Below are 10,938 nucleotides of genomic sequence, written 5' to 3'. Positions count from 1 at the left end.
GCAGGGCTCTTCTTATGTACAGAAAGAATGAAAAAAGGCAGCAAGTGCGTCAGTCTCCTTTAGTACACAGTCAAGAAGACTTCAGTATTAAGGGTTTAAATTGAGGGCTATTCACAGTTTGGGGCTGTTGAGCTAGTTTATGCATGGAGGCAAGAAAACCTTTGTTCCACAATGCCCAGACTAGCCAGGGTTAATAGCAGTCAAGGAGATTGTATCCATGTTCGTGTTTTCTCAAAGTGACCTTGCAGCAGTCATAAGTCATATCTCAGGATGAGAGTTGCAGATAAGATCATGGCTGGCATGACGCCACCATCTCTGAAAAATGCAGCAAGCGTCAGGCAAAGCAAACCGGAGAAGGCAATGGGGCCTTGATGCATGCTCAGAAAAGGAAAGATGCAGATCCCTTTCACGTGCTGTCTTCTGCATGATACTGAAACCTCATTTAGGGGTAAGAGCACAACATCTCTTCTATGAGTGTGTCCAAGGATGGAACAGGGCAGTGGATCAGGAACTGGGGTAAGGAGGACACAGTTCCAGGATTTTTTCCATAGCAAGTCTGATGATTGTCAACTCTTAGAGCACTAGGACTGGATCAAAGAAGCGATTCAGTGAAACACGTTGTAAACTCATACAGGGAAATCTGGTAGAGAAAGATTGGACTCCACAGTGCCCCCTGGTGTCACAGTGTTATATTGCATATACAACACATTTTTGTTGTTGTTGTTGTTTAGTTGGGTCCGACTCTATGTGACTCCATGGACCAGAGCACACCAGGCACCCCTGTCTTCCACTGCCTCCCGCAGTTTGGTCAGACTCATGTTTGTAGCTTCGAGAACACCGTCCAACCATCTCGTCCTCTGTCGTCCCCTTCTCCTTGTGCCCTCCATCTTTCCCAACATCAGGGTCTTTTCCAGGGAGTCTTCTCTTCTCATGAGGTGGCCAAAGTATTGGAGCCTCAGCTTCACGATCTGTCCTTCCAGTGAGCACTCAGGGCTGATTTCCTTAAGAATGGAGAGGTTTGATCTTCTTGCAGTCCATGGGACTCTCAAGAGTCTCCTCCAGCACCATAATTCAAAAGCATCAATTCTTCGGCGATCAGCCTTCTTTATGGTCCAGCTCTCACTTCCATAAAACATTTATTCTCTACCAATCTAGCTGAGTCCTAGGATAACTCTTTCTCATGGCACGCAATTAAGGGGATAACAAAGTTTTCATGCTTTACTATTGTTTGTACAATTCAGCATAGAGAAAGTCAGAGAATGAAGAAAATAAATAATGAAACAGAAGCTGGGTACGTCCTTCCTTTTCTTTGATGAGGTTGCCACTTCATGCTAGCAGTTTATAGGCTAACACCTCTGGGTAATTCAAATCTAAAGTGCATTTTAGCTGACTAAATATGTTTTATTGAAGCTCCATGTGTTTTGACAAGCTGAACCCATACAGTCAGAAATAAGCACCACTGAATTTAGTGACACTTACTCCTACAGCTGTGCGTGTTTTTGGATTGTCCTTGGGGCCCTGGCTCTGGCGGCTCTGGCAATGAGATTCCACACTTCAAAATTTACTGCTGCATCACTGGAAGAGAGATGGGAATGGCCTTGCTGTCATTCTCTCTGCTTCCGCTCTTTTAACAACCTAGTTTTAGCATCCTGTTCTGAGCACACTACTTCCTAAACCACCTAGTTTAGGAAGCAACAAGTGCAGAGAAGTAGCTCATTCAGTCACAACATTCTGCTGAGTCACTGTGTCAGGAGTGAATAAACGATTCAGCCCTATCTAGCTGCAATGGATGATATATGTTATTTGCAGATCTACAGATCATATTCAAGGAAAGATTATATTTTTGTGTCAACAAAGATAATTTAGGTATGTGAAATCAGGAACTCTTTGATCATGACTATACGATTTGTAAGTTTGTCTTAGCAGAATGCAGGAAATATAAATGGTGGTGATTATATGTAAGTTTATTAGTAGATTAGACAGTCAAAGAGAAGATAAGGGAAGCAATTACAACTTTTTAAAAATCTGTAAATATGCCTGAAGATGTTGATTAATGAATAGCACAGGATATACAAAAGTGATTTGTTAATTGACAATTTATTATAGCTAAAACTGATTTTTAAATGGTTTTTTCAGTTATTACAGCAACTTCTTTTCCCTTTTCTGGTTTTACACTGTTTATACTGACCTTTAGATTGTCATCATTTTGTACTTTTTGTCTATGGCTGGTTTATAAGATGTTAATGTTTTTCTGATTCTGTTTTGTATCCACAATTCCTACCATGGTTTTCCTCGGGTAGGATGGGCGGAACTAAGTTTTCTCCAGGTTAACATTTGCTCCAGTTTAGCACTAAAGAATGGATTTTTACTGGAAAAGGAGCAGGGCAATGGGAAATGGCTTGGATCAGTGCCTAGAAAGTGTGGGTCAAGCGGAAAACTGCTTGGGGGAGCCATTGTGATGTAGTGGTTAAGAGCGGTAGTCTCGTAATCTGGGGAACCGGGTTCGCATCTCCGCTCCTCCACATGCAGCTGCTGGGTGACCTTGGGCCAGTCACACTTCTTTGAAGTCTCTCAGCCCCACTCACCTCACAGAGTGTTCGTTGTCGGGGAGGAAGGGAAAGGAGAATGTTAGCCGCTTTGAGACTCCTTCGGGTAGTGATAAAGTGGGATATCAAATCCAAACTCTTCTTCATCTTCTTCTTCGACCCGTGCTTCCTAGACACAGGACATGCAGAAGTGTGGATGAGACCTCAGTTAGTGGGTGGCATTGAAATGTAGCAAGCAAGCAAGCAAGCAAACAAGCAGAATTCAAAAGTAAAACTAGGCACAGCACAGAATTAAACTGTGCAATTTACTCCCACAAGAGGTAGTGACAGCCACCAACACGATTGGCTTTGAAAGAGGATTAAGCAAAACCGTGGAGAATAATGTTCTAGCTCCACTGGCAGAGGTAGAGATCATGGGAATGCTAAATGGAGAGAGTAATGTTGCCCACTGTGAAAACAGAGTGCGGGGCTAGGTGGGCCTTTAGCCTGATCCACAGGCTCTCCTGTTCTTAAAAGGAGGGTGGATACTAATATATTTATTTATTTGTATATGATGTGCCCACATTCAGTTTTCAGATACTTGGTACCATCTCCAGATGTTTTTGTGCTATACCTCCAAGCAGTCATGCTGGCTGGGGCTGATAGGAATTGTAGTCCCAAATATTTTGAGGGCCCCCGGTTGGCAAAGGCTACTCTAATTGAACATTCACGAAGGCTGTTCTAACCAAACGTTCCATTCCTCTGACTGGCTGACCCTGGCTATTGAAGGAAATAGGCAAAGGACCAAGAGTTCATTCCTTACCGTGAAAGCATGCCAAGCCATGAAATCATCTCATGTCACTAGCAAAAAATAGCATTAATAAGTAGCACCTGACTCTACCTTCTACAGTTAATCAATAACGCTTATCAAGCTGTTGCATAATAGTGAGGGATGCATGTGCCAGCTCTTTCGGCAATGTTAGTAAATTAACTTCAGCACATCTCTAGTTAGGAAGGAAGGTGGCCCTGTGATGTTCATCTGATTTACTGCTATGAGTGCCACCTGCCTTTATTAAAACAATAAGGAGAAGGGCATCAAAGCTAATTCAATTCCCTGTAAGGGCAGGTGTGCTAAGATAGCTTGTAGTTCTCAGGACTGCATTGCCTTGAACTCTTGTATATATAAACAAGCAGCTTGCGATAAGGAAAAGAACACATCTCTCCAAAGGCATTCTAGGACTGACCTTTGATTAGGCGGTTGGATTTCAAAGTGTATGTTGGATTTTCCCTGCCCCTCTCTGAACAACAAACGAGGTATTGGCGCCAGGAAAGACATGCCACTCTTGGTTGACAAACTGAGAAGCAGGGCATGTCCTACCATACAGGTGGACCAGGTAGGTACCAAGCAGGGTCAACCCTGCCATCAGGGAGAATAAGGTGAACACTATAGATGCTTAGCAGGCCAAAGGTGTTTTACCAAACTCTTATTCGGTGGGCCTTATGAGAAACGTATCAATGCAGTCCTGCAAAATAAACAAAACAAAAAAGCATGCTGAGATTAGCACTTATCACAGACAGGCTTTGATTTCTGATTTGCAATTGCTTAAAACATGGGTGGGACGCGGGTGACACTGTGGGTTAAAACACAGAGCCTAGGACTTGCTGATCAGAAGATCGGAGGTTTGAATCCCCGCGACGGGGTGAGCTCCCGTTGTTCGGTCTCTGCTCCTGCCCACCTAGCAGTTCGAAAGCACGTCAAAGTGCAAGTAGATAAATAGGTACCACTCCGGCAGGAAGGTAAACAGCATTTCCGTGTGCTGCTCTGGTTCACCAGAAGCGGCTTAGTCATGCTGGCCACATGACCCGGAAGCTGTACACCGGCTCCCTCGGCCAATCAAGTGAGATGAGCGTCACAACCCCCGAGTCGGTCACGACTGGCCCTAATGGTCAGGGGTCCATTTACCTTTAAAACATGGGTACTGAGAGCTCAGGCCCAGGTGGCAAATCCACCCCTCCAGGCCTCTCTGCCTGGCTCTGTCCTGGGAGTTTGTAGTCCAAGACTTCTGGAGGGCATCAGGTTCAGGATGGTTGCACTAATTCTTTCATGGCATTTCCAACACCGATTCAGGCCCCAAGGTACCCAAGGTGTGTTTCTTGCTAGCTAACTTGAGGATTAACCACCATCTATATTTTAATTAGTCAGGAGACCAAGCCAACTGAATGGTGCAATTCTCAAGGGTGGTGCGAACTTGCTGCTGCCCAAAACGTGTTGCTCCGAAGGTGTGATTGAACACGTTTAAGTCCATAAAACAACATGTTCCTGACAAAATCCAGGAAGTTTTTTGTTTTCCTTTCTCTCTCTCCTCAAAAGAAGGGCTGGAGGGTTAAACAGTCTTTCAAATTATCTGGAGGAAAGGGTGTTGCCCCTTTTCAACAGCAAATGATGAGCTTCTTTGTCTCTGCTTTGAACAGAGGCAGCTAGAAGCACTGTAACCAAAAATGGTGCACATCTGCAAACAATAAAATATTGGATAGATGAAGTGGAAAACACAGTAGAATGTGCCAGGGATCTCTGATTATATCTGTTTAGAATTGCATCCAGCACTGTTTTACCCAGAGTAGACCCACTGAGCAGCATCCAATGAAAGAGTTCCATTAGTGCAAGGACTTTTGACTACAAAATGGAACTTTTCCTTGTTTTCCCCTCCCCATCCCTAAATCTGTTCTGGCTCAGCCCCCAACCCCTTTTGCAGAACAAATTTGGGGATAGGATGTGGGGAGCGGAAGGGGAGGGGAGGTTCCATTGGTACAAATGGAAACCCTTGCCGTAACAGAACTACTTTGATGGATGACAACTAGTTAAATTAATGGACCTAAGTGACTCAGCCATTAAATTCAATAAGTCGACTCTATGACTAACATTGGAAACAACCAATATTTTATTTTATTTTTAAATATATACATACTGCCTGTCTCCCAGGTATCAAGGCAGTGTACAACATAAGATCAAATACATTAAAATTCCATTGAAAATACAATAAAACAGCATACAGGGAGCCACTGAGCAGGTAAGAGGGAGTTCTAGTAAATGCTTGAGCAAACAATTGCTTTTACTGTAATTGTTTTAACTTTTTTTAAAAAAAATCAAACTAGGGAAGTTTTTCATGACTGATGTTTTAATGTATTTTTAATATTTTAATATTAATATTTTAATATTTTAATATCCCCAGAGTGGCTGGGGAAACCCAGCCAGATGGGCAGGGTATAAACAAATTATTATTATTACCCAGTCCCCACAAGCATTCTAGTGACTATATTTTGTGTGTGCATTAGCTGAGGCTTCTGAACTGCCTTTAAGGGCCGCCCTACATTGAAAGCATTACAGTAGTAACAAGTATGTGTGTAACTGAGGCCAGTATGCTGTCCTCAGATTGGGTTGCACTGGTGAACCAGCCTTAAGACCTTAAGATAAGCCTGCTGGATCATGCTAACGGTGCATCTAGCCCAGCATCCTGTTCTCATGGTGGACAGCCTGTGGGAAGCCCATAATCTTGAACTGAGCGCTACAGCATTCTCCCCAGTTGTGATTCCCAACAGCAGGCATTCAGAGGCATACTGCAGCTGACAATGGTGGTAGATCATAGCTTGCAGCCATTGAGAGCCCTCTCCTCCATGAATTTGTCCAAACCTATTTTGAAGCTATCTATGTTGGTGGCCATTGCAGCCTCCTGTGGGGGTGAATTCCATAGTTTAACTATGCACAGTGTGAAGAAATACTTTCTTTCGACATTGACAACCTTGGCTGTTGAAAAGCATCTCTAGTCACTGATGTCATTTGAATCACTTAACCTGATTGTATCCACTTTCCTACAATGTGTAGTTCCTGTATGCTAAAAGGAGAAATATATTGGGCGATTGAGCTTGAATGGCTCTTCCAGTTTATTTCTCCATTCCCCCAGAAGCAGCCAACTGTATGCAATCTCCAAAGTCAATATTAGTATTGAAGTTCTGGTTGGGACAGTGAACTGATGGGATACTTTGCCCCGAGTGCCCTCCCTATAGGGCATCAGTGGCAAAGTCCCACATGCAAAGCCAGGCAAGGTGCCAGGAGAAAACAGCAGCAATTTGGGTGACCCTTCACCCAGTTCCAGAAGAAAATGAGAGAAAGCTAGACAACATTTTCTGTTAAACTTAAGAGCTTGGCTGTCAAGACCCTGAAAGAAATTATATATATTGTATTTATTTGTTATATTTCTATTCCACCTTTCCTCCAAGGAGCCCAAGATGGTGCAGCTAGTTTTCCTCCTCCCCAGTTTATCACAACAACCTTGCAGGGTAGGTTTGGCTGAGAGTGGGTGACTGGCCCAAGGTCACCCAGTGAGTTCCATGACTGAGTAGGGATTTGAACACTGGTCTCCAAGGTTCTAATCCAACACTCTAGTCCACCACCGTGCACAATAGTTTTTCATGGAAACTGAACTGCAGTGGACTAGAAACAGCACTGATTGCAATAAAAACAGGTTGAGGAAAGATAGTTTCTGGATTGTTTTCTCAGAAATACTGTGGGAGAAGGACATCCTTGAGAATATTTGGTGATATACCTCAATTTCTTTGCCTACAAATAGGGTTAATTTGGGCGTGCCATTTTTGCTAAGCCCTGGTTTGAAAATGAGGTTATTTTTGTTTTATGACAGATTAATCCTTGCACACAGGAAGTTGCCATATTGAGTCAGATCATGGATCAATCTAGCTCAGTATTATGGATTGGCAGCGTCTCTGCAGGATCTCAGTCAAAGGTCTTTCACAGTCCCACAGTGAGATGCCAGGAACAGAAGCTTGGAGTTTCTTCCTGCAAATGGTATGCTCTCCCATTAGGATAACCTTTCCCTGTGTCCCACACCTGAAGCCAGGTGAGTGACTAGTAGATGCTGCCAGCTCAAAACAGCCTCACAATTCAAACTGGAAGGTCCAGTAAACCAGAGATTTCACCACCACCGAACCGAAGCGTCATTCCTCCAGTGTACACTGAACTGGGAGCAAGTGGGACTTACTTCTGAGTAATCAGGATCGTGCTTCTCTCATGGTCCCCCTTCTACAATTTGTAACCTCCCCAACTGACCTAACTGACAGGTGAGCAGAGAGCACATTCTTGGACAATATGCAACCAAATGAGGCTTTTCAGAAAGGCCACCTTTGGGTGAACTCAACGCCCCAGGGCGCTTTGCCTTGTATGATTGGGAAAGCTCAGTCCTTATGTGGATATCAGATAGGGCTCTGGGAAAGACAGTCACAGGACAAAGTTCTGCCTAAAAAAAGAAAAAGAAACATGGTCGATTCTCCATGCCACCCAATCTCAAATCACCTCTAAACACAAAGTCATTAAACTTAAGGTTAAAGATGTTGTGTCCCCCTGTCCTGCGTCCCAAATGCAGCTGCTAGGTGTCTAGCAGACATGGAATCGTGGAAAGATGATCATTCTCTGCACTGTTCTTGGTCTGCAATGTTATTCTTCCTGGCTGGGAAGTCAATGCTGGGCCACAATGGCCCCTGCAGCCAACGAGTTCCAAGTAAGGTTGCTTGCTGATTCCAAGCTTCTCGAGTGAAGCTCTTGGACAGCAGGGAGCTGATTAATGAACCAAAAGATTTCAATATACTTCTCTCTAACACCAACGCTCTTGGAAAGCATTGTGCAGGTCAGCTGGGAAACAAGGCAGAGATGCCCAAATGCAAGGTGATGCACATTCAAGGTGATGGAGGAGGAGGACTTCAAAGCACCACGCAGGACTTGCAAAGGCCTTCCCTGAGTTGGTGAGGCTCATTTGACCACAACAGGGAACTGAGTCTTTAGTGTCAGTGGCCCAGTCCATGAGAACACTCTGCCAATCGAGATTCAGCAGGCACCTTCTGTGCCAACTTTTAAACGTCTGCTGAAAATGTTTCTGTTCCATCAGGCTTATGCAGGCAAGTAAGACTATAATTAGCTGGTTTCTGGTTTTAACATGCTTTTTAATGTAAGGTTTTATATATACTTGTTTTTAAGCTACCAGATTTTTTAAAAAATGAATAGTGGCACATAAATACTTTTATACATAAATAAACAACAAAGAGGCCTATGTGGTGTTTTGGAGTGCTGCTTCTCAGCTGATGGTCACTGCTTCAAAGCCCCAAGCAGGGCTCTTTGCAATGAACAAGGGGCTTGCAAAGCATCCAGCTTGACTTTTCACAAGTTCCTTCGAAGATCAGCCAACTGCAGAGTTCTCCATGCAATCTCAAGTCAGCACCAGTCAGCTGATAGGCAGTGGCTTCCAAGTTCTGCTTTCTGATGGGAGTTACTGTGCTATGGAGTTCCCTGTGGGTGACTCAGTAGCACAGCTGATCCCAGCAAACACCCCTTGCCAATGCACAGTCAGGAGTGCATTTTAAGGCTCCCAGTTTTGCAATGGCAGCCACATCTACTCCTGCCCTTCACCTGACATAACAGGTGGTGACAGGTGTGGGGCAGGTGAGTGTCTAGGGAAAACTGCCTTGTAGGCCCAATTCAAACCCATGCAGGGCCAAAGAAGGCCCGTAGGCCGTAGGTTCCCAAACCCCAATGGACACCCTCCTCAGCTCCTTGGAGGAAGGGAAGGACAAGAATGCAATAAATAATACTTTCATCCTGAGACACTAAAGGAAGTATAAGAGCCTGAGGCCAAAATCTGGTTATTTGCATCAGCTTGAGGCCACAGCCACCTCTTCCAGTAAACAGCCACCCTTCTGTATGGTAATTTGACGTCAGTGAAATTCCAATACCATTATTAGTAATTTATGTGTATTTGCTCTATAGACCATAGGCATCAGATACAGTACATTGGTACCTCTGGTTAAGAACTAAATTTGTTCTGCAGGTCCGTTCTTGAGTTGAAACCGTTCTTATCCCAAGGCGCACTTTCGCTGATGGCGCCTCCCGCTGAACGTGCACCTCTGGCATGCAACTTCCGCTCACATCCTGGGGCAAAGTTTGCAACCAGGAGCAGCTTCTTCTGGGTTAGCGGAGCTCGTAATCAGAAGTGTTCGTAACCAGAGGTACCACTATAGGATTACAATGGCAACCACAGCAGAGAGAGAAAAACACAATATACATGCACACAGAGTGTGCCACTGAAAAAAGGCATCTTAGAAAGGCTGTGTGTACATCTTTATCTCACCTGCCCCACACAGGCCAGTTGCCAGATGTCACCATGCTGTCAGGTGATGGTGCACTGTGAGGTCCCTCTGATTGTCAAGAATGCTGTGCTGCTGCCATTGGCATGGCCTTAGCCAGGATTTGGGGGGGGCAATAGTTAAGTTTTCCTATTGTTTTACTTGATCTAGGGGTGCAGCTGCCCCTCCCCCCGCCCCCCTTGGCAATGCCCATGGCTGCCAATCAGCTGATCATTGGCGCTTCAGAGCACTGAGCAGGGTTCTTCGTAAGGAGCCAGGGGCTTGCAAACAGCCTTCAAGGATTGGCTGATTGAGGAGTTAGAACAGCAGATCCCATGGAGCTTTGCTTTCTTGTGGCATATATGCATTTTTAAAATGCAGACACCACCCCAGTTTATACATTTTTGTACCCATTACTTGGCTGGAGAACTGCATTATAAAAGTGCAAATTTCAAAAGATGGCTGCTTTTCGGCTCATATACTGTTCCAGAAAGTAAGTTTTGAGATGAGGATTTCCAAAGGACAATCAGTTTCATCATAAGTTGCACCCACCCCTCCGCCTCAGTCAGCTCTGGGGCTTAAATAGCTTTGTGGTTTAAAAAAAGTCATCTCTAATATCCACTGTACTAGTTAATCTGCACCCTTCTGAAAGCCTATCTGTCTTCTCTCTCTTCCCCATCTGTTTTGCTGGTGCAGGAGCAGGTCCTGCACCAGCAGTTGGCCAAGTCATGCACTGGCCAAGGGTTTCAGGGCACCTCTCTGGCCTGATCCTGTCATACCACCATTCCCCACCCTCCAAACTGAGCCCCTGGATGTTTTCCAGTAAATTTATCTATATCTATCTATCATCTATCTATCTATCATCTATCTATCTATCATCTATCTATCTATCATCTATCTATCTCTATCTATCTATCTATCTATCTATCTATCTATCTATCTATCTATCATCTATCACATATTTAACCTAACTTTCCTACAAGGAGTTGAGTATGGCAAAAATTGTTCTTCTCCCCATTTTTATCCTCACAACAACTCTGCGAGGTAGGCTAGGTCGAGACACTGTGACTGGCCCAAGGTCCTCCTGTGAGCTTCATGGCAGAGTGGGGATTTGAACCCTGCTCTCCCAGGTTCTAATCCAACACTCTAACCACTACACTGCGCTGACTTACAAATTTACTGAGTTCATAGATCTAAAGTCTGGATGGGATTCCATAGATCAATGGGCTGG

Source organism: Podarcis raffonei, chromosome 8 (genome assembly GCF_027172205.1).
Source record: "Podarcis raffonei isolate rPodRaf1 chromosome 8, rPodRaf1.pri, whole genome shotgun sequence".
NCBI classification, from domain to species: domain Eukaryota; kingdom Metazoa; phylum Chordata; class Lepidosauria; order Squamata; family Lacertidae; genus Podarcis; species Podarcis raffonei.
Note: the sequence above shows the minus strand (reverse complement) of the source record.